Source organism: Pantherophis guttatus, chromosome 4, assembly GCF_059756535.1.
Source record: "Pantherophis guttatus breed Tessera chromosome 4, ASM5975653v1, whole genome shotgun sequence".
NCBI classification, from domain to species: Eukaryota; Metazoa; Chordata; class Lepidosauria; order Squamata; family Colubridae; genus Pantherophis; species Pantherophis guttatus.
In genome coordinates, this window is record NC_142066.1 from 120,337,221 (window position 1) to 120,357,694 (window position 20,474).

Sequence of the window (20,474 nt, forward strand, 5' to 3'; positions counted from 1 at the left end):
AAATACTAAATCGCAGAGGGAGTTTCTTTTAAAGAGACTTAAGAGTACTTCGTTGTTTAAAGTAGCTGATGATTTTACATGGGACAGATAAGAATAATGACAGGATTTCCCTCCTCCCCCCAGTAAAATATAATTAAAAACCAAGAAGATATTTCTATAATGAATACAGTTTGTTTAGTTTCATGAACCCAGACAATTGTGATTTATACTTGAATTAAAAAAAACCAACTTCATGAGTGAATAGAATCTTTCGCTAAGTCAGAGTTGGCTTTAAGATTGGTGTTAATGGGGCAGGGAAAAGGTTTAGCCTTGTGATTCAATGAATTGTACAGGAGTGTCTTGAATTTCTCTGTTCAGTGAGTGGCTGGCATTAATTACTTTAGTTTAAAAATTGTTTTGCAATTGAAAATATTAAATTATGAACAAAATCTCTCTAAATATTGAGCGCCCTGTCCCATTTAAGTCTGCACATCACACTAAATGATACTATAAAGTAACTTATTTGGTTTGGCTTAGCACAGAGATGTCAAACTCATATTGTCATGGCATTGGCAATAGATGTATCATGACTTTTCCCCACTTTGCTAAACCGGGTGTGGGCATGGCCAGTGCGTGATACATCCAGCCTGCGGGCTGTGAGTTTGACAACCCTGGCTTAGCATCTTATATGGATCCATCCAGATCATTTGTGGATTGCAAATTATAGTATATGAATTTGCATTATGTGTCAATCAGGCTTTTTTAATGAACTGTAGTCAGTTTATCATTCAGCCCAATCTACACTTGTAACAATAACAATAGTTCATGGATAAAGTGCTGTATTTTGTTTTTGATATTCATTTCAACCTATTTATTATTGTGGGGTTTTTTTCTTTTTTAATGTTGTATGCCACCTAGAATCTTTTGGGATTAGTGTAGGTTATAACTACAATAAAATAAAATAAAATTCATCATCCATTATTTTGAAATCATGACACTCATTATTATCATTCCAACTTTTGACTCTTTTCTATATTTAAAATTTGACTCCAGCTGAAATGGATTTAAGATGATTCAGCTGACTTGATTAATGAATTGATCATTTTGCCTATCTGTTCCATTCCAAAATACAAATCTTTGATGATACATTTTGGACCATAGTGGAACAGAGAATATATTCACATATTTTAGCACATTCTCAAGCATGAGTTAAGCTTTGCTTCCACTTTTTGAAAGAATCCTAATGTAAATTGTCCAGTGATTCAAATCTGCCAGCAGACAGAATCAGCCCTGGCTAGTATTTTTGGATGGGGGACTGCAAGAAACAAAACTATTTAGACTAGGAAGATCCCAGAAAAATACAATGATAAACCAGTATAAAAGTCCATTGAGTTCAGCTTCAATCTTGGTTTGAACCTATGTAGTTTTCTTGGCAATAGTATTTCAGTGGTTTCCCTTCTCCCTCCTCCCCCCAGGATCTTCCCAGTCTAACTGGATTTTTTTTGGCAGTCCCCCATCCAAAAACTAGCCAGATCTGATTCTGCTTAACTTTGAAAAATTATATAACATTGGCTAGTTACCCTCTCAGAATAGAAGTCTTGAAATTTTGATTACTTTTGAAATCTTTTAGATCAAATTCTTATATGCTTGGTGCAATAATCTACAAAATGTTAAAGTAATTGAACAGAAACCTGCACAAAGAGCCTCCTGAAGGGAAATATTATGCCAGGGTCAGATGCAAGTGGATGGCAAAAGCTTCCAGTCATAAATATTGCACTATTTTGGATTTCTATCTGTGTAAAAGGTCAGATTGACCTGTGTATTGGATGCTACCAGCCATGCAAGGAGGAGGGCGGATCAGGTTGGGAGTTAGCTTTGAGTGATGGCCCAGTTGCAAGAGGCCTATGACTGACTCCCACTTAAGTTCCATGGAACTTTATCTGTTCCCAAAGGAAGGCAAATAGTCTAGGGGGTTTCTTCTATTATAGAAAACAATAGAATAGGTAGAAAACAATAAAATGGTCAACTTGAATCTTTCATGTGTGGATCTGGTTACTTACGTCTGACTGTTTTTGTGTCCTTGAGTCATTGTGACTCCTGGTGACTGCCTGGACAAATCTCTGCAGATTTTTTGGGTAGGATTTCAGAAGTGGTTTTGCCATTACCTTCTTCCTAAGATTGAGGGAGAGAGACTGGCTCAAGGTCCCTAGTTGGTGGGGATTAGAACTTAGTTTTCTGATTTCTAGTCTGACGCCTTAACTGTTACACCAAATTTGCTCTTCAGATTGCCCTACTTTGTTCAAATGTAAAAAGCTACTCTTCCTCTAAAAAATCTTGCTGTGAGAGATAGAGAGACTCAAGCTTTCATAATCAATTACAACTTTTGCAGTGGCTGTGGTAGAATTACTGGTTGAAAAAGAGGGGGTCCCTCTAGGGGGAGTAAAGAGACATTTCAGCTTAGAGTTGGTTAAGGGGAGGAAACACCTGAAATCAAACCCTTAGGTCTATATCTGTCATTTCCCAAGGGAAGGCAAACAGTCTGGGATGATTCTTGTAATATAGGTGATCAGCAATAAAATATCTACTTGGACCTATTCTACAATGCTGTTATAAAGTAGTTGTTTGGCAGTCAACAATTGCCAGTCAGTCCTGTTCACACTTGCGTACTATCCAGAGTATATCACTGGGGGGCAGATTAGTTCCATAGTATGAGGGCATTCTGCATCATCATCTGGGGCTTTCCCCACCACCAATGACATGTCACATTTGGGCAGATTCAACACTAGTTGAATTTATACTGCCTTTCAAAGTGCTGTTTTCCCCCACTGAAGTGGTACCTATTTATCTATTTGCATGTAACATGCTTTCAAACTGCTAGGATGGCAGAAACTGAGGCAAATGACAGGAGCTCACTCCATCATGCAATGCTAGGATTTGAACCACTGGAGCAAAGACCATCTCCAGTTTCTTTAAGTCACTGAGCACCTAGCCTTGTGGAAGTGTTTGCTTATGCCTGACAATGGCTGTTCATAAAATATGCAAAGCCATGTCATTCTGGAAAGGATTAATGAGTATTTACATACTGTCATCTTATCATTATATCATGTAGAGCTCATTTACTTGAAAATTATCATATATAGAAGATGCTTTGCTGCAGCCTACATAATGGACTAAGATAGTTTTCCTCAACATGATCACATTCCAGTTGTGTGTATTCCAATTCCAGAGGCTCAACAAGGAATATGTTGGCTGGAAGTCCACACATCTCAGGGGCACCATATTTGAGGAAGTTGCCCTAGGGCATTATTTATTTTAACCATCACTTATTGAACAAGCCTTAAAACTTAGTTCATACATTCCAAATTACAGTAGAATCATAGTTCAGTACTGGAAAAAAAGTCATGACCACATGTTTTAATGTGATATAGCAATTTGTTAATCAAATTTCACTCACAATTGATTCTTTCTGTATGAATTTAGTATAAACTAACTGATATAAAAAAAACCTTTCAGTGTCTAACATACATAATATTAAACTATACCCAGATTTTTGGATATATTGCTTTTTAATTTAATAGAACTGATATCTTAATTGGCTTATGAAAACCTCCTGAAACACATCCTTTTAATCAGGTTTTAACTGTTGTTTTAACTGTTATTTATTGCTTATTTTAATAGAGTGATTTTAAATTTATTTATTGTGAACTACCAAGAAAGTTAGTAGGTGATGTTATGATGTGTTTAATATATTTAGTATAAAAAATAATATGATGGTCGGATGTCATAAAACTTTAAAAGGCATAATATATCTTATTTTGTTTTATTATTTTGTTTTATTTTTCCTTTGTAGTTAATATTTTTAACTTTTATTAACCACCCTGCATCATCTCCTTGGTGAATGATTATATAAATTGAATGAAGATACAAATAATGCAGTATATTTGACTTTGATTGAGTTGCTGTGGTTGGTTAACCATGATTTATAATTTTAGTGTGTTATATATATTCAACGATAGGAACCTCCAACATTGCAGAGAGACACTTTAGGTAGATTTGGTCTTGGAGAATCTCTGCCAATAAAAATCCATCATCAGAGACATTTTGTGGGGTTTCATGGAATTAGGATAACCTATTCTTCCTGGCCATAGTACAAATAGTCCTGACTTGGATCCTTAGAGTGGACACATATGGAGAGAGCTGGCATGTTATATTCAAATAGCCAGTGTTGCCCATTTTGCTTGTACCTACAATAATGCCTGAAAATATAATTGTTCAGTATATTTAATGTCTATTATACAAAATGGGCAACACTGGCTATTTGAATATGACATTCATATATTTTTAATGTGTTGTTTAAAGCAATCTGCCTTAATTTGGTATCCTTCAGATATCCTACATATCTGTAAAGGAGAAAATTAGAGAAAGCTGTTACAAAACCATTTTTATAGAAGGTACAATTGCAGGTGAAATAAGATTATATGAAATGAGATACTTCTACATTTTCAATGTTGTATTTCATTCCTAATCTCTCAAAAGCAGTTTTAAAATGACCTTCAACACCAAGCTAAAAATACTGAAAAATGAGTGGAAACCATTGTCGTGGACTCAGCCTCTGATTTACAATTTAAATCTCATCCTTTCTCCATGCAAAAACCCTCTTGACCTGAGTTCCTCAGGGAGGTATGTGAAATTGTCAAGCCTGTATTTTTTTATGGGAGTTGCTATAAGGCCCAAAGCTCAAGAATTGGGAGGAAGTAGACTTTTCTTCTAATGGTGGGAGGAATTCTTTAGAACTCCAACATTTCCAAATAAAGCCAGCCTTGGAATAGTTCTTCCTGCACTGCCCCTCAGCCAGAAATAAATTGGCTCTGCTGCCAGACACAGTAATAATAATATTTTGTTAATTGTAAGTCCATGACCCAAACTGATCATGCATATCAACTTTGTTGATTAAAGACAGGGTTGCAAGCCTAATTCCAATCTTTGGTGCATCTTCTGACCTTGGACTCATATAGCAGCTGAACTCTCTATCTTCATTTTAGTCTTTCTGATGTAACAAAATAGGAGTTTTGCTTTTATTGCATGAAACATACTTGGTTCCCCTCTCTAGTCCCTCAGTAGAAGAAGAATGGAAATTTGTAAAATGCCCTTTTTCTTCCCCTTTTACTTTCATTTGATTAGATATCTAGTAGATGCTTTACAGCAATATACTACCAGTATGCAAATAAATCACACATACAATGACTTAATGGGGAACTCTCTGGAGGAACTGCAAGGATTTGCTGCATATTGAATTAACTGAATTAGAGTTAATTTGTATTTTTATCCCCCAAGATGGCAAAACCCTTGAATAATAATACCAAAGCTCTTGAAAGAAAGCTCATGAAAGTTGGATTATAATCAGTGTTGGAATCTTTTTTGCCTCTGTCCTAAACAACACATTTAAAGAACCTGCCCATGCCTACCTTGAAGTTTCATAAAGGAAAGAAATCCACTGATCCAGGGTTGTGTGTAGGTATTAGTTGTGTGAATGCTGTTTTATCCAGAATTGGTTCAAGTCGTGTAATGGCAATTTAAAGAAAAAGAACAAAAGTTCCTCAATGATACCAGGTCTTTTATTATGCATGTCATTCTGGTTTTTTTTAAAAAGAACTTCTTTGCAGTCTTTATTTGGGTTTCTAATTAAATACTTCAGTGGTTTTAATCTATATTGGAGTATATTGTAATACTGAACTGCCAGGATAGGTGAGATCAACATGTGCTATGAGATCATAATTAGCCATCAATTTAATGATTAAAATCATATTTAAAACATTATTTTAATTTTAGTAAATTAAACAAATATTTTTGAATTTCTGTAGACATCTAAGGAGTCAGGCACTAGCCCCATCATAGACTTCCTTCTTTTGCTATTGTATTTATTTCTGATATTGCCATGTTTTCTTTAAGAAATATGCCTGAAATTTGTTGGTTGCATCAATGCTTAGCCTAAAATAGATTGTCAGCAATTTTTAGGAGGAAGTTTCCACAGGTTTTTTTCTTTGCGATAACATTCCAAAAAAGGTTTTCCCCAGCAGAACTAGTGACCTATTTTTTTCAAAAAAACTATTATTAACACATCTAATTTTTGCCAAGTTTGTATTAATTAAAAGGAACAACAACAAAACAAGTATCAATTTTAGTATACTTCAAATACTGTCATTCTATATGAACTCAATTAAAAACATCTGGAGTTTAAATGAAGTGAAAAAGACTTGTGTGAACTATACAACTGCAGTTAAAACAAAATTGATTAATTTACCTGAAATTCTTTTCCTTGTTTGAAATAAAATCAATTCAGTCTTTGAGGGAAGAAAAGCAATCATTTGCTTCAGATCTTTAAAAATGGCTTCAGAAGAAATATTTTGGGATGCCCAATTTATCTCCTTCAACACACCAAGGATTTATAAAGTTTTCATCAATTAGGATCATTCATAACATAAATATGTAAGAAATTCTAGAGATAATATTTACCAGGACTGGCCTTATGTGAAAGCACACAGAATCCCTACCATTTTTCATCATTGACACAAACAGAAAGAGATATTTAACAGTTCACTAGACTAAATTATATTAAAAGGTACATTCATAAAACATAAAGTTAGGTTGAAAATAGCAACACTGGGGGAAGAAAATCACACACATAGGTATAAGTCAGGAGATTCCGCTGTTTCACACCATGTGATAAGCTGCCCAGGACTCATAAATCTGACTACAAAAAAATGCTAAAACTTTCATAAATCACATTGTTTCCAAGTTGTGAAGGCTTTACTTATTGCACCTGGGGCACTAACCCCTAAGGAGAACATAGGTAGGGTCAGGGAAGGTCAACAAATCAGGACGTGAGAATAAAAACAGGTCTTATGGGGAAATACTGAAAATACTAGTAGGCTTAGCCTATAGACAAAAAGATGGCATTCTTTGCATATTTGAACAGCTATAACACAAAACACCACAAAGTCTTGATTGCTTCTGTTTTGACTTGTATGAATACCATATGTGTATGAGTATCCCTATATATGCTTTAGTTAGAGAAGATAGTTTTTGACTGAATATTGGAAAAAGTATCTTAATACAAGGAACCAGATCATTTGATGGAAACAATCATCTGGAGTAGAGCTGGTATTTCCCTCACTGGAAATCTTATAAAAAAGAGTAGCCAATTATCTACTGTTGGTGCTGTAGATCTGGGTTGATTGGGTAGATATCAGACCTGTAGGACCTATTTTATATTTTTTAAAATTTGAATACTAATATCTACTAATCGGAACAGGTATATAACCCCTCCCCCTTTGGTTCAACCATATCTAATTCTGGGACACTACCTGGACAAGTCCCAGCAGTTTTCTTGGCAAGGTTTTTCACACATTATTTGCCATTGCTTCCTTCATAGAGCTGAGTGACAGTAACTGGCCCAAGGTCACCCAGCTGCCTTTACCTTTAAGGCAAGACTAGAACTCACAGTCTCTGATTTCTAACCTGATTCCTTAACTCTTATTGACTGATTCTCAAAAGACATATACCTAAAATTAAATAATTTAACATCTCAGGATTTATTCTGACTACCAACTGTGCAGGAATGGGAAGCGCTGGCTATGTAGCACAATCTACTTATATGACTAAACTGAACTAGTTTATTTAATATTCCCAGTTGCAGGACACAATGAACCTAAAATAGCCAGTTGAGCTGGGTTTGCACCTAAAATGTAACAGCTTTCAAAGTGACAATGTGTGTTTTCAAACATAGTAATATTGTTGTCGTTATTACTAAAAACTTATGAGTTAAAATATTGTTGATTTACAAATCATATTATGCATCTAAATCTGTTTTCTTCTCAATAATTTACAAAGCCTCCTATAAGTCTTTTTGTGAGTAAAGAAATACAGTTTTTATCAGTAGCAAATTAACAATTCTATAATTTTCTATTGAGAAGAAGCCACCTTAAGGTGCCAGTTTTTCACCAGTTTGTTCTGCTTCCTTTTGCTGTTCTTCTGTTATATTATTTTCTGAATGTACATAGTTCTCCAATAAGGGTGCCCTGCAAATTGAGTACTATTAGACCAAGTGTCGAGACCTGCCACTGCTCAACACACAGGGGATAGGGATACAGTCTCACCGCAATGGATTTAGGGATTGAAGCCCGAGACGCAGTTGAACGCTATGGACAGATCGCGGGGTTTTTGTTGGGCTGAACAGGGTGGGGGGGTGCATGTTTTGGTGGTGGAGGTGATAGCAGTGGGTTAGGCGGCCGGACACTAGTGCAGACGTGATAGGTTTTTGCTGCTGCTTACTGTCGCCCGACATGCTTAGAAGGCTCACCCAAGTATCGTCATAGCTCGTGCAACGAACGTGGAGCTGCGAACCCAGAAATAGAGCCAATTGGTGGGATGGTTAGCGCAGCTATTTAAACAGCGTTGGGAGGCGGCAGCTCTCAACACCGACTTTGTGTTATTGCATATTGAACTCAGCATTGTCTGCGTCAAGCCTGGAGACCAAATAAACCTATTTCCTGCAAAAGACATTGCCTGACTGCAGCGTGGTTATACCAGGTTTGTTGAGCGGTCTGAAAGAAAGTCGGCATTTCCCCTTTTACTGTTTTGCTGGACAACCGTGAGCCGATAGGATGGCGGAGGGCATGACGGCTGCTTCGCCAACTCCAGAGGAGGCGGCTGAGGACACAATTCTGGAAACGCAGAGGTCCAGAGCACCAGTGAGCCTTTGGTGGTTCGGCTGAAGGAAAAGAAGCCTCAGCAGGGGGAGAGCACCGTCGAGGACCAGGAGGCATCTGTGCCGAGTGGAACAAAGGTTTCTTTGGGTGACTGGTGGCATAGTTCAGCTCTTCCAGGTCCTGGTGCCCATAAAACCCCGACCCCTTATCAGGGCAAAGCCACCTTCCAGGGCTGGAGGGAAAGGAAGTGGATAGAGGACGAAGAAGGAGAGTGGAGCTACTCCACCGGACCAGGGGCCTCTATGTTAGATGTGTTGAGGGAGAAGTTTGGGGAGGCTAGCTTTAGGAACGCACCTTCATGGCAACCCTGGCTATAGGAGTGGAAACAGCTACTACCTGGCAGGGAGGAGTGGGTGTGCCGGGTAGCACTGACACCCATTTCCATTTGGCAAGCCCCACATTGCTTATGGACAAAGGGTTTAGCAGGTCTAGAGTTACAGACCAGCAGTACCCAGGGCCTACAGCATCCTCTTTGGGTGAGGCTCTGCATGGGGTAGACCAGGATACACAATGGATGCAAGGAAGTCATGAACTGGGCCAAGCGGACCCATGGAAACTTGTCAACCATCGCAGGGTGGAAGGGAGGGATACCCAAGAAGCCCAACCTGCTGGCCAGACACCTGTGTGGGTGCCGGGGGTTTGGCCACAACAACAATTTTGGGGACCTCTGCCAATACAAGCCTCCTTCAATGGTAGTGTTGACAGAGTATCAATATTTTTAAGTCAGATACTTAGCCATATGAATTTATATGGATGTCTGTACCCATTGTAGTGGGCTATGGTGATTGCCATCACTGCGGTCCTACAAGGGGAGGCAGCTGACTGGGTCGCTGACCTCCATAGTGAACATGCAAAAGAGCTAGCAAACATTGGCTTGTTTTTGGAGGCTTTACAGGGACGTTTTGAGGACAGCTCGAGAGCTCAGGTGGCTGAAGGGGAGCTAATGGCCCTGAAACAGAGGGGACGGTCTACCAGAGACTATGTGAAAGAGTTCCGCACACCAGCCGAGTGGCTTCACACCTGGCCAGAGTGGCAACTGGTACACCAATTCAGATCGGGGTTGGACAGGGAAGTGAGGTAAGCTTGTGTTTATCGAGTTTTGCCACCTAGGTTAACAGAACGGTTTAAGGTAGTAGTAGAACTAGAAGTGGGATTGCGAGCGTTCCGGCCACGAGGAGTGGGCAGTGTGTGTCAACCACAACACTTCACAGCAACCAAACCAGTGGGACCGAAGGACCCTGGCGCAACTGGGCCTGTAATGATTAGGCCAGCGATGGCAGGAGGAAGAGGAACGTTTCGCTGCTTTCGCTGCAATCAATTGGGCCATCGGGCTGCCAAGTGTCCTATACCCTTGTTGCAACCTTCATCAGTGCGGGCTCCACCAACAGGGGGCAAGATCCATGAGCAGGTTCATTCTACATCGGGCTGGTCAAAGATGCTACACCGACTCCAACCAGCTGTTCCCGTTCAATGACGGTGGATGCCAACAGCCCCCTTGTGGGGGGGAAGTCTACCAGTGATATCAGATAACAGTGAGGATAGTGAACTGGATGATCCCATGGTAAGCGACCCGATACACCATTCGTTATACTGGTGACGTTACAAAATGTGCGCACATCTGCAATGGTTGATCAGGGAGCCCTAATAGATTCAGATGTACTCGTTGTCTCATCCGTAGGACAGTGGTCGATAGCCTAGGTCTCCATACAGTAAAACTCAAGATCCCTATAAGGTTTGAACAAATGGACGGGTCTCTGCTTCGGGGAACACCAGCTGAGCACGTTACCGAGCTTGTCCGTTTGGAGATAGGGGAGCATAAGGAACAGATTCACTTTATAGTGGTGGAATGGATGGTTGAGCCTGTTATACTGGGCCTAGTGTAGTTGGATAAATGGACCATATGGTGGGAAGGTGGTTTCCGGAAACTGCATCTTACTGTGGGAGCAGAACCGGATCCTGAGAACTAACAACAATAGAGGCATAGTAAAGATAGAGTGAGGTGCGTGCAGGGACCCCAGCAATCAGGGTTCCCAGACATATATAAGGATCTAGCGGCTGTTTTCAATGAAGACGAATGTGAGGTTTTACCCCCTCACAGAGCAACCGACTGTGCTATTGAGTTAATCCCTGGGGCCAAATTACCGAAACCACGCATGTATGCGATGACCCAAAAGGAGTTAGATGAACTTCGTAGATACATAGATAAGAATTTGGCCCGGGGTTTATTCAGCCCAGCCGGGAATGTATGGCTGCACCGGTGCTGTTTCGAGAGAAGAAGGATGGAGGTTTGCATCTATGTGTGGACTTTCGGGGTCTGAATGCTGTTTGTGTTGAACATCTATACCCCCTGCTGTTGATGAAAGACCTCTTAGCCATGTTGTCCACCGGGAAGATGTTCATCAAACTTGATCTGCAAGAGGCCTATTATAGAGTGTGGATACGGCCAGGTGATGAGTGGAAAACCACCTTCAACTGTCCTTTAGGTAGCTTTAAATTCCGAGTAATGCCGTTCGGGTTACAGGGCGCCCCGGCCATCTTCATGCAGGTTATCAATGAAATCCTGCACGAACACTTATACTGAGGCATCCTCGTCTACCTGGACGATATTTTAATATATTCCAAGACCATGGAGGAGCATACACAGTTGGTCCGACAAGTCTTAACCAAACTACTACAAGCAAAACTTTTTGTGAAGCTTTCAAAGTGCGAATTCCATTGCATGAAATTAGATTATCTCAGATATCGCATTTTGGGAGATAGGATGGAAATGGATCCAAAAAAGGTATCAGCGGTGTTGGAATGGCAAGCATCAAAGAAAAGGGAACAATTGCAAAGTTTCCTTGGCTTTGCAAATTTCTATAGACAATTTATCCCAGCCTTTGCCCAGGTAGCTCTCCCCTTAACTGATATACTACAGACCAAACATACTGGAGTCAAAGTAAAGCCGGAACAAGTGTTGATGTGGACACCTGAATGTCAAAACTCGTTTGAGCAATTGAAGAGTCTGTTCTCCTAGGAAGCCATACTCAGACACCCAGACCCCACTTTGCAATATATTGTGCAAGCAGACGCTAGCGACGTAGCTGTTGGTGCTGTGTTGTTACAAGGAGCCAAAGAGGGGAAACAGTATCTCTGTGCCTATACGTCACGCAAACTAATGCCTACAGAAAGGGGTTGGGCTATTTGGGAGAAGGAGGCGTTTGCGGTCAGGTGGGCAATACTCACTTGGCGAGATTTATTAGAAGGCATTGGCGATACTTTCGAGGTCTGGACAGACCATAAAAACTTAGAGGCCCTCCAAATCCCTAGAAAATTGTCGCCGAAACAGATACGCTGGGCACAGTACTTCCAGCGGTTCAATTTCGATTTGAAGTATGTCCCAGGGGGGCGGAATTTCCTGGCTGATGCCTTATCGCGAATGCCTCAATTTAATAGTAAAAGGGAGGATGTTGTACAGGCCATCATACCAAAAAGACAACAAGCAGGTTGGATGTACAACAAAGAACTGACCTCTTCGTGATATGGGGAGTTATGGCGCGAGGTGGGCTGCGATCCCTGGATTGCTGGACATAAAATGTTGGTAACCATCGTGAGGGTTTGGCATGAATAGGAGCCAAGCTATACATACCTCATCCTTTGCGAGCCACAGTATTGAAAAGGTGTCATGATGCAAAAGTTGCGGGCCATTTTGGTTTCCTCAAGATATTACATCTCACCAGATGGCAATTTGGTGGCCTTGTATGCGCAAAGATGTTGACCAATATGTAAAAAGCTGTAAAGTGTGTGCGACAACAAAAGCACGTCCAGGAAAACCACTTGGCTTGCTACAGCCGGTTGCAGACCCTAGCAGGCCATGGGATGAAATAGCTATGGATTTTATTGTTGACCTCCCAGAAAGCAAAGGTCATACCGTAATTTGGACTGTAATCAACCTCTTTTCTAAACAAGCTCATTTCATTCCCTGCTGCAGCTTATTGTCTGCTAAAAGGTTAGCACAGATGTTCATACATCATATTTACCGGTTGCATGGAGCCCCTCGTAGAATCATATCGGACAGGGGCATGCAGTTTACAGCATGGTTTTGGCACAATTTTGTCAACATGATAGGATCCTCCCAGGGGTTAAGTTCGGCATTCCACCCTAGCACCAACGGAGCCGTAGAAAGAGCTAATGCTATGGTGGAACAGTATCTATGGTATTACATATCCTATCAACAATCCGATTGGTCAGATCTCATACCTTTCGCTGAGATAGCATATAATAACGCTGTACACTGTAGCACTGGTGTTATGCCATTTCAGGTGGTATCTGGCAGGGAGTTTACTGCAATCCCTGAACTGGAGGTACACGATCAGGAGCATGTGTCTCCAATGGACTGGGGTGTCCGAATCGGGAACCTCTGGCCAAAAGTCAAGGAAGCTTTACATAAAGCAGCAAAGGAGTATAAACTGCAAGCTGACAGGAAGAGAGTGGACCATAAGCCTTTCCGGGTGGGAGATCAGGTATATGTGTCCACTAAGTACATTAAGCTAAAAATACCCAGCTGAAAGCTAGAACCCAAATACCTCAGACCTTTCATGATCATGAAAGTGATAAACCCAGTAACTGTAGTATTGAAGCTACCACCTTTACTGGGTAAGATCCAGCCAGTGTCCCATAGCAGCCTGTTAAAACCAGTCGAAAGCGTATGAGAACCACTTGAGTACCCAGGTCCACTAGATGGGGGGCACTACGAAATTGATTACATCCTTGACTCCAAATACAGTAGAGGAAAACTTAGTTACCTAGTGAGATGGAAAAGGTACCCATTTGAAAAGGCATCCTGGGTATCAGTTGAAGACCTCAAAGCAAAAAGACTACATAAACTATTTCACCAAAAATTTCCATACAAACCCGGGGGTGGGGAAGGGACATAGAACTAGCACACCTGTACTAACCCTTTTCTTTATGTCTTACAGGTGGACTCCTGGTGTGGGGGGGTGCCTGTCGAGACTTGCCACTGCTTGACACACCGGGGATAGGGATACAGCCACACTGCAATGGATTTAGGGATCGAAGCCCAAGACGCAGTTGAACACTATGGACAGTTCGTGGAGTTTCTGTTGGGCTGAACAGGGTGGGGGGTGCACGTTTTGGTGGTGGGGGTGATAGCGGCGGGTGAGGCGGCCGGACACAGTGCAGACGAGATAGGTTTTTACTGCTGCTTACTGTCGCCCGACATGCTTAGAAGGCTCACCCAAGTAATGTCATAGCTCGCGCAACGAATGCGGAGCTGCGAACCCAGAAATACAGCGAATTGGTGGGATGGTTAGCGCGGCTATTTAAACGGCGTTGGGAGGCGGCAGCTCCCAACGCCGGCTTTGTGTTATTGCATATTGAACTCAGTGTTGTCTGCGGCAAGCCTGGAGAATAAATAAACCTGTTTCCTGCAAAAGACATTGCCTGACTGCAGCATGGTTATTCACTGTACCCATGTTTGTTGAGCGGTCTGAAACCAAGTTTCAGAATTCTCAGCCATGTCAGAGGCTAAATTGGAAAAGACTAAAACATAGGTTCAAGATATACTAGTTCCAGATAACGGATGAAATAACATTTTCATGTTCCCCCACCCCCGAAAAAAAAATCTCCTACATTTCTAAAAAAGATAATTCTTATAGGTTCTTCTATGTAGGAAACAAAGCTTCTGCACACCATGTGATTCCAGCTCCCCCCAAAAAAACATTATTCAAGATTTTAAGTACCGTATATCTCTGTGATAGCTTCTGAACAACATCCATTGCATATTTGTTCTATTATACACTTCTTTCCAAGGAAATGGATGATAAGATTATTGGTCATCATTCACTATTATCTCCACTATTAATATGAATCAAATATTTTCCCTCTCCAACCTGATATTTCCAATGACACAATCTTACATTTTTAGCTAAGAAGTAAATCCTATTGTGTTCAATGAGTCTCAGTAGTTCAAACATTCTATGTTATGGGTCCTTTGGTCTTGTAGTTGTTGGTTGCTATTGCATTGGTTGAATATTCTATTTTGTTCTGAAAAACTGACAATTAAAGAGGCTTGGGAAATCTGTTCAGAAAGGGCTGTATAGAAAAAATCCATTTTGCATTGGCTATCTTTTAGTTCTTCCTAATTAGATCTTTTTATTCTATGATTACAAATCTATAGTTATTTGAATATATCTTTGATTGAAGTAATAACTGAAACCCCCCCCCAAAAAACTTACCCAAGTAGGCGAAAACTTTCTCGAAAAACTTCAAACTTCATATCAGAGCAAAATCTTTTTTTATACTGGTGTGATATATGATACGATACGATATGATATGATAGGTTCCATCATAGTGTTTATTTTTCTGTTTTTCAGAATTCTTACTCACTTGTTATATTGATATTCTTTGTATGACTGTTTTTCACACTTAGAACCATTGCAGCATTCCCATGTGACTCATGTGGTCACATGATCAAAATTCCAATGCTTGGTAACTGATCATATTTATGGTGTTGGCAATGTCCCAGGATCATGTGATCACCTTTTGCAACCTTTTTACAACAATCATGTTACTACCTTAACATCTACAGCGATTAATTTAACAACTGTGGCGAGAAAGGTCATAAAATGCAGAAATATTAACTTAACAACTGTCTTCTTTAGCTCCAGAAATTTTGGGCTCAATTGTGGTTTATAAGTCAAGGATAACCTGTAATTTTTTTGTACCAATATCAGAAAAATATATTCCAAATTCCATATTATGGCAGTTAGATCAACACATGTTGAGAAAACATAATGTATGTTTTTGAGTTCTCTATATTTTTTTAATCAGACAAGATAGTAAATAAGAGAAGAGAGAGAATGAAAGAGCATGTCACCATCAATATGAAACTATCATAGAGTCATGAGAAATCTTGTAATGACGTTTCATTGCTACAAAAATTTTGAGGTAAAAATGAGTATCAAAATCCAATCCCCTAACTGTTAACTTTCGTTACATATTTTAATGTTATGAAATCTTTAAAAATTACTCTTTTTCAATCCACTACTGAATACATTGCATAATGTAGAATTCTTAGTCATAGTTTCAAAAACCAAGATAGTGGGTAGGGTTGTTCAACACACATTTTTGCTATTACCTATCTAAAAATGCCATTTTTTCCTTAAAATTTGAGTTCTGAAAAGATAATAAAATTATAGCATGATTAATTGATTGTCTGTATATCACCTAGAAGACTTAACATATCCCTAGAACATAGACATCTGTTCTTAATTTCAGTAATGATAAAAATGTCATGATCCAACAATGCAAATCCACCCTTTCAAACATATATCTAACATTGTACATAAATAAGCACAAGACAGACTGCATTGTGGAATTGCAATATGTATTCCATGATCCTTTGCTCTGTGTGAGTTAGTGGCTCACAAGGTTAGGCTGCTAGGCTGATAATTGGCAAGCTTGCATCTGAAAAATGGTTGCTGCCACGGGATCAAGTAAGCTCCTGTCACAGAATCCAGCTCCTGCCGACCCAGCAGTTTGAAAGTGGCCAACTGTGAATAGGTAAATGGATACCATTTCAATGGGCAAAATAACATGGACATGAGAGGAGCCACCAACTGGCATACCCTTGGCAATGGTAATGTCATTGTTCAATCCTTTCAAGCCAGAAGTGCTTCAGCACTTCCAACACAACTCTTCCTTACCCCCAGAAATCTGTGTCCCTTAATAAATACAAGAACATAAATTGTGAAAGTAAAGATGGATATCTATAGGTATCACAGGAGAAGAATTCATACTGATAGCTAAATGAAAATTTTATATTCAGGTCTATTATTTCTAATATTAAATTCAGAACATTTCAAGGGATATTTGAGGAATGGATTTACACATCACATTAAACACAGTTTACTTAAATGTGGTCTGTTAAATACAGCACAGTTGGCAGAATTTACAAAAAAATGTTAAGGCATACACCATAATTTACAAAACACTCTATCTGGATCTGTACAATATGATAAGGTAAGAAGTAAAACAAAATATTGTTTGTCATAGCAAAATGTGGAGATCCAGTCAGTAAGCTTTGCTTTACATATTACATAGCATGTACTCTGATGTTTGCAACAGGCAAAAGCAATTATATTGTTGGCATAATACATTCCTGGCATAATGCATTCATGGATACATGAGAGTACCCAAAGATAAATAGCCTTAGATAGATTCAAGTTAGTTGGTAATTAACTTCGGCTGTGGAATAAGTAGAATTGGGCAAAGAGCTACAGTAACAAATATCCTTCCTCAAATAGCTTGTATATATAAATAGATATGGCTATCCTTTTCCCAGGTTCCTTACATGTATTCATTGGAATGATTAGTCACAATGACTGAAAATACCGTTTGCTTTAATAATCTATTGTAATGTTTATCAGATCCATCTCATCTTTTCTGTATAACTTTGCATGGGAGGGTTTTTCCTATTCCATGGAACTCTTCTCTATAAAACGGCTTTCTCAGTTTATTTTATGTGCTTTAAGAAAGTTTGCCAAGGAAGCATACTTTCAATTTTCTTTACAAAAAGCAACTTCTAATGAATTGAATACTGCCAAATATACTAGACAATATCATTAAATATTTTTTTACCAATTACTTCTTCACTCTGCAGAGTTTCTTTCCCCCTTACTGGGTTCTTCAGTTTCATAGTAACTTTTGAGGAGCCTAGCTTGGACTGTATCCAGCAATCTTACTTGAAACTGACTCCCAGTCTTGGTATATAAAATTTAGATGTCAAATTTCTGGTAGCTTCATGCATCTCACCAGGATATGATTGTTTAATATCTTCTATTATCTTTTATATTGTATTTCTACAACATTCTAGACCCATGGCTTATAAATCACAATGGCTTGTTCATGCAGGATGGTCTAAATCAGTGATGGCAAACCTATGACATTTGTTTCAAAGGTAACATGCCACAACATTTTGGTGACATGCTAGTGTTCACTAACACCTGACAACTATTCTTGAAAACATGCCTTGTTCAATTATCGGAGGTCACAGGGATGTAGCTCTCACGTGACTTCCAGACCCTCTTATGTTACATAAGAGGATCATGTGCAGCCTCCAAAGCCTCCAAAATGCATGAGAACAGGTATACTTTTGTGTCATTTTTAGAGCTTGTGGAGGCCATGCAGAGGCCATGCAGAGGCCATGGAAGAGCATTCTCCAAAGCCATTTTAAGAACAAATGATGCTGCTTCAGTTAGGTCAGGAAGCCTGTCAACAGCACCTGACCTAACCGCATGCTGAACATCCTGAAAATCACTCACATAGTTGGACTGCATTTTTAAAAAATAAATGAATATGTAAACAATTGTTTCTTGTTTGTTCTCTCTTTCTCTCTCTCTCTCCTCTTCTCCCTCCCTCTCTTTCTCTCTCTCTCTCTCTCTGTGTGTGTGTGTGTGTGTGTGAGAGAGAGAGAGAGAGAGAGGGAGGGAGGGAGAGAGAGAGAGAGAGAGAGAGAAGAATGCAAATGACCAGCTGTGTGCAAGGATTATAAATTCTTCCATTCCCCACCATCCAGTCAGAGCTGAAGAAGCTTCTTGGATGAAAAGTGAAATGTATTAAAAGAAAAAACAGAAAGTCTAGTTGCCTCTTGAAAGAGCACCTTTGGGACAACCATGACCTGGATGATTGAGAATCTCCATAGATGACAATATAGCATATTTACTAAATTAATAGCAAACGTGGATATTATTTTATTATACAACATGAGATTAATTTTATTGTACAAAATAGTATTATGTAACCATTTCTTAAAGATATTTGGTATGATAGTTTCCTATATAGGATTGCATCACTAAACGATATGGTCAATGAAATAGAGCTTTACAATCATGTCACTTAGCAAAAGCAATTCAGATCACAATTGCTTCTGTAAACTGACACTAGCTGTATGACTATTAAAAAGCAATATGAGAAAAACAAATCTACAAAGAAGATATATTCTCTTCTAAGGATGCTTACTTTGATGACAGACAAATTGAGGATCATTTTGTATTGCTTACACAGAAGAAAGAAATTTATGAATGAAATATAGCAACAACAAGGATTGCAAAATTCTAAAATATCCTGAAAATGAATAGTATCAGTCAACAATGGTTTCGATCTTTAATTTATGTCATTCTAACTTCCTTTATCCATTCTTTGAATATCAGCAGTAACAAAATCTATGTAATAAATGACTATGGTTCTTGAGAAAGCCTCAATGTACTCTACTCCTTTACTCAAGAGAAACTTTCTGCTTTCTACATTCTATTTACAAATATTGAGGTAATTTAGATTTTGGTTCCTCTTTTTCTCACTTTTTTTGAAATCACAATTCTTTTTGCTTTCTCTTCCCTTACACTATTAAACATTCATGTGACTTATTTCTAGGATCTTACCCAATAACTCCAAACACAGGATGCAGTGAACCAATTCTCTTTATTGATCAATGTTTCTATTACAGGTATTTGGCTGGAAGTGACCTCTGGACTCCTGGACCATGTCTTAAGTACCTGGGAGGCAGAGCTGAGGTAAGGAGGGGTCAGGGGAGGATCTAGGTGGATGTGGTGTTAACCCTTATCATACCTGGGATGGGCAATGGTGGGCATTTATACATAACAATTCAACAGTTTAAAAACAGGAGGAAAGAGAAATGAATAAAAGACAGAAAAAACATAAAAAGATGGAAAATTTAGAAGAATTTAAATCACTAGTCTCATGTTCTACTTTACCGTACCCAAGGGCACTAAACCTGTTGCAATGGCATCTTGAAGCATAACTAGAGGGATTGTTTGAGATAAATGCTAAGGCCAATGCCATATTTAAATATGGATAAAATTGAGTTTTCAGAATTCCTGCCTTTGTTTATTATCAAAATAAATAATACTCTTATACTCTTGTTTCCTTTATCAATATTCACAGTCTCGTTTGAAAATCCATACAATAATGATTAAAACTTATAGTCCTGTACACATATCAGTGCAATTTATATCAATTTAATTAGAGAGGAAGTCATGCTTTAGATTTGCAATCTAAAAAGACAAGATACAGGATGAGGAAGGAAATTATAAATCTTCAAGACTGTAAAGTATTAATTAGGATTTGTAAACAGTCTGGGCCAAGATTATCTTCCCATGGCTACTATTTTTGTTTGAATAACAATCAAATGCTCTTTAATCTCCGAGTCAGTGGATAAGGCCAGAATATGCTATGTTTCAATTCTCTTGTCCAACTCTGGTCAGAGTTAAATATTCTGTCTGTCAGGGAGTAGCCAAGCCAGCTTCCTGTAGCTGCTTCTTCTTTGGTTAATATAAAGAAGTCAGTTATTCACTATGTTCTGATCTGACAAGATTCATGTTGAAAACAATGTTTTTATTTTCATTTGTCTGAGTATTTATAAGGACAATTCTTTACAGGAAGTCCTCGAGTTACGACCACAAATGAGCCCAAAATTTATTTTGCTAAGTGAAACATTTGTGAAGTGAGTTTGCCCCATTTTATGACTTTTTTTTGGTCACAGTTGTTAAGTGAATCATTGCATTTGTTAAGTTAGTATCACGGTTAGTAAATGAATCTGGATTCCCCATTGACTTGCTGATCAGAAGATCACAGAATGTTAAAACATGACCCTGCAACCATCATAAATATGAACCAGTTGCCAACCATCTGAATTTTGATCATGTGACC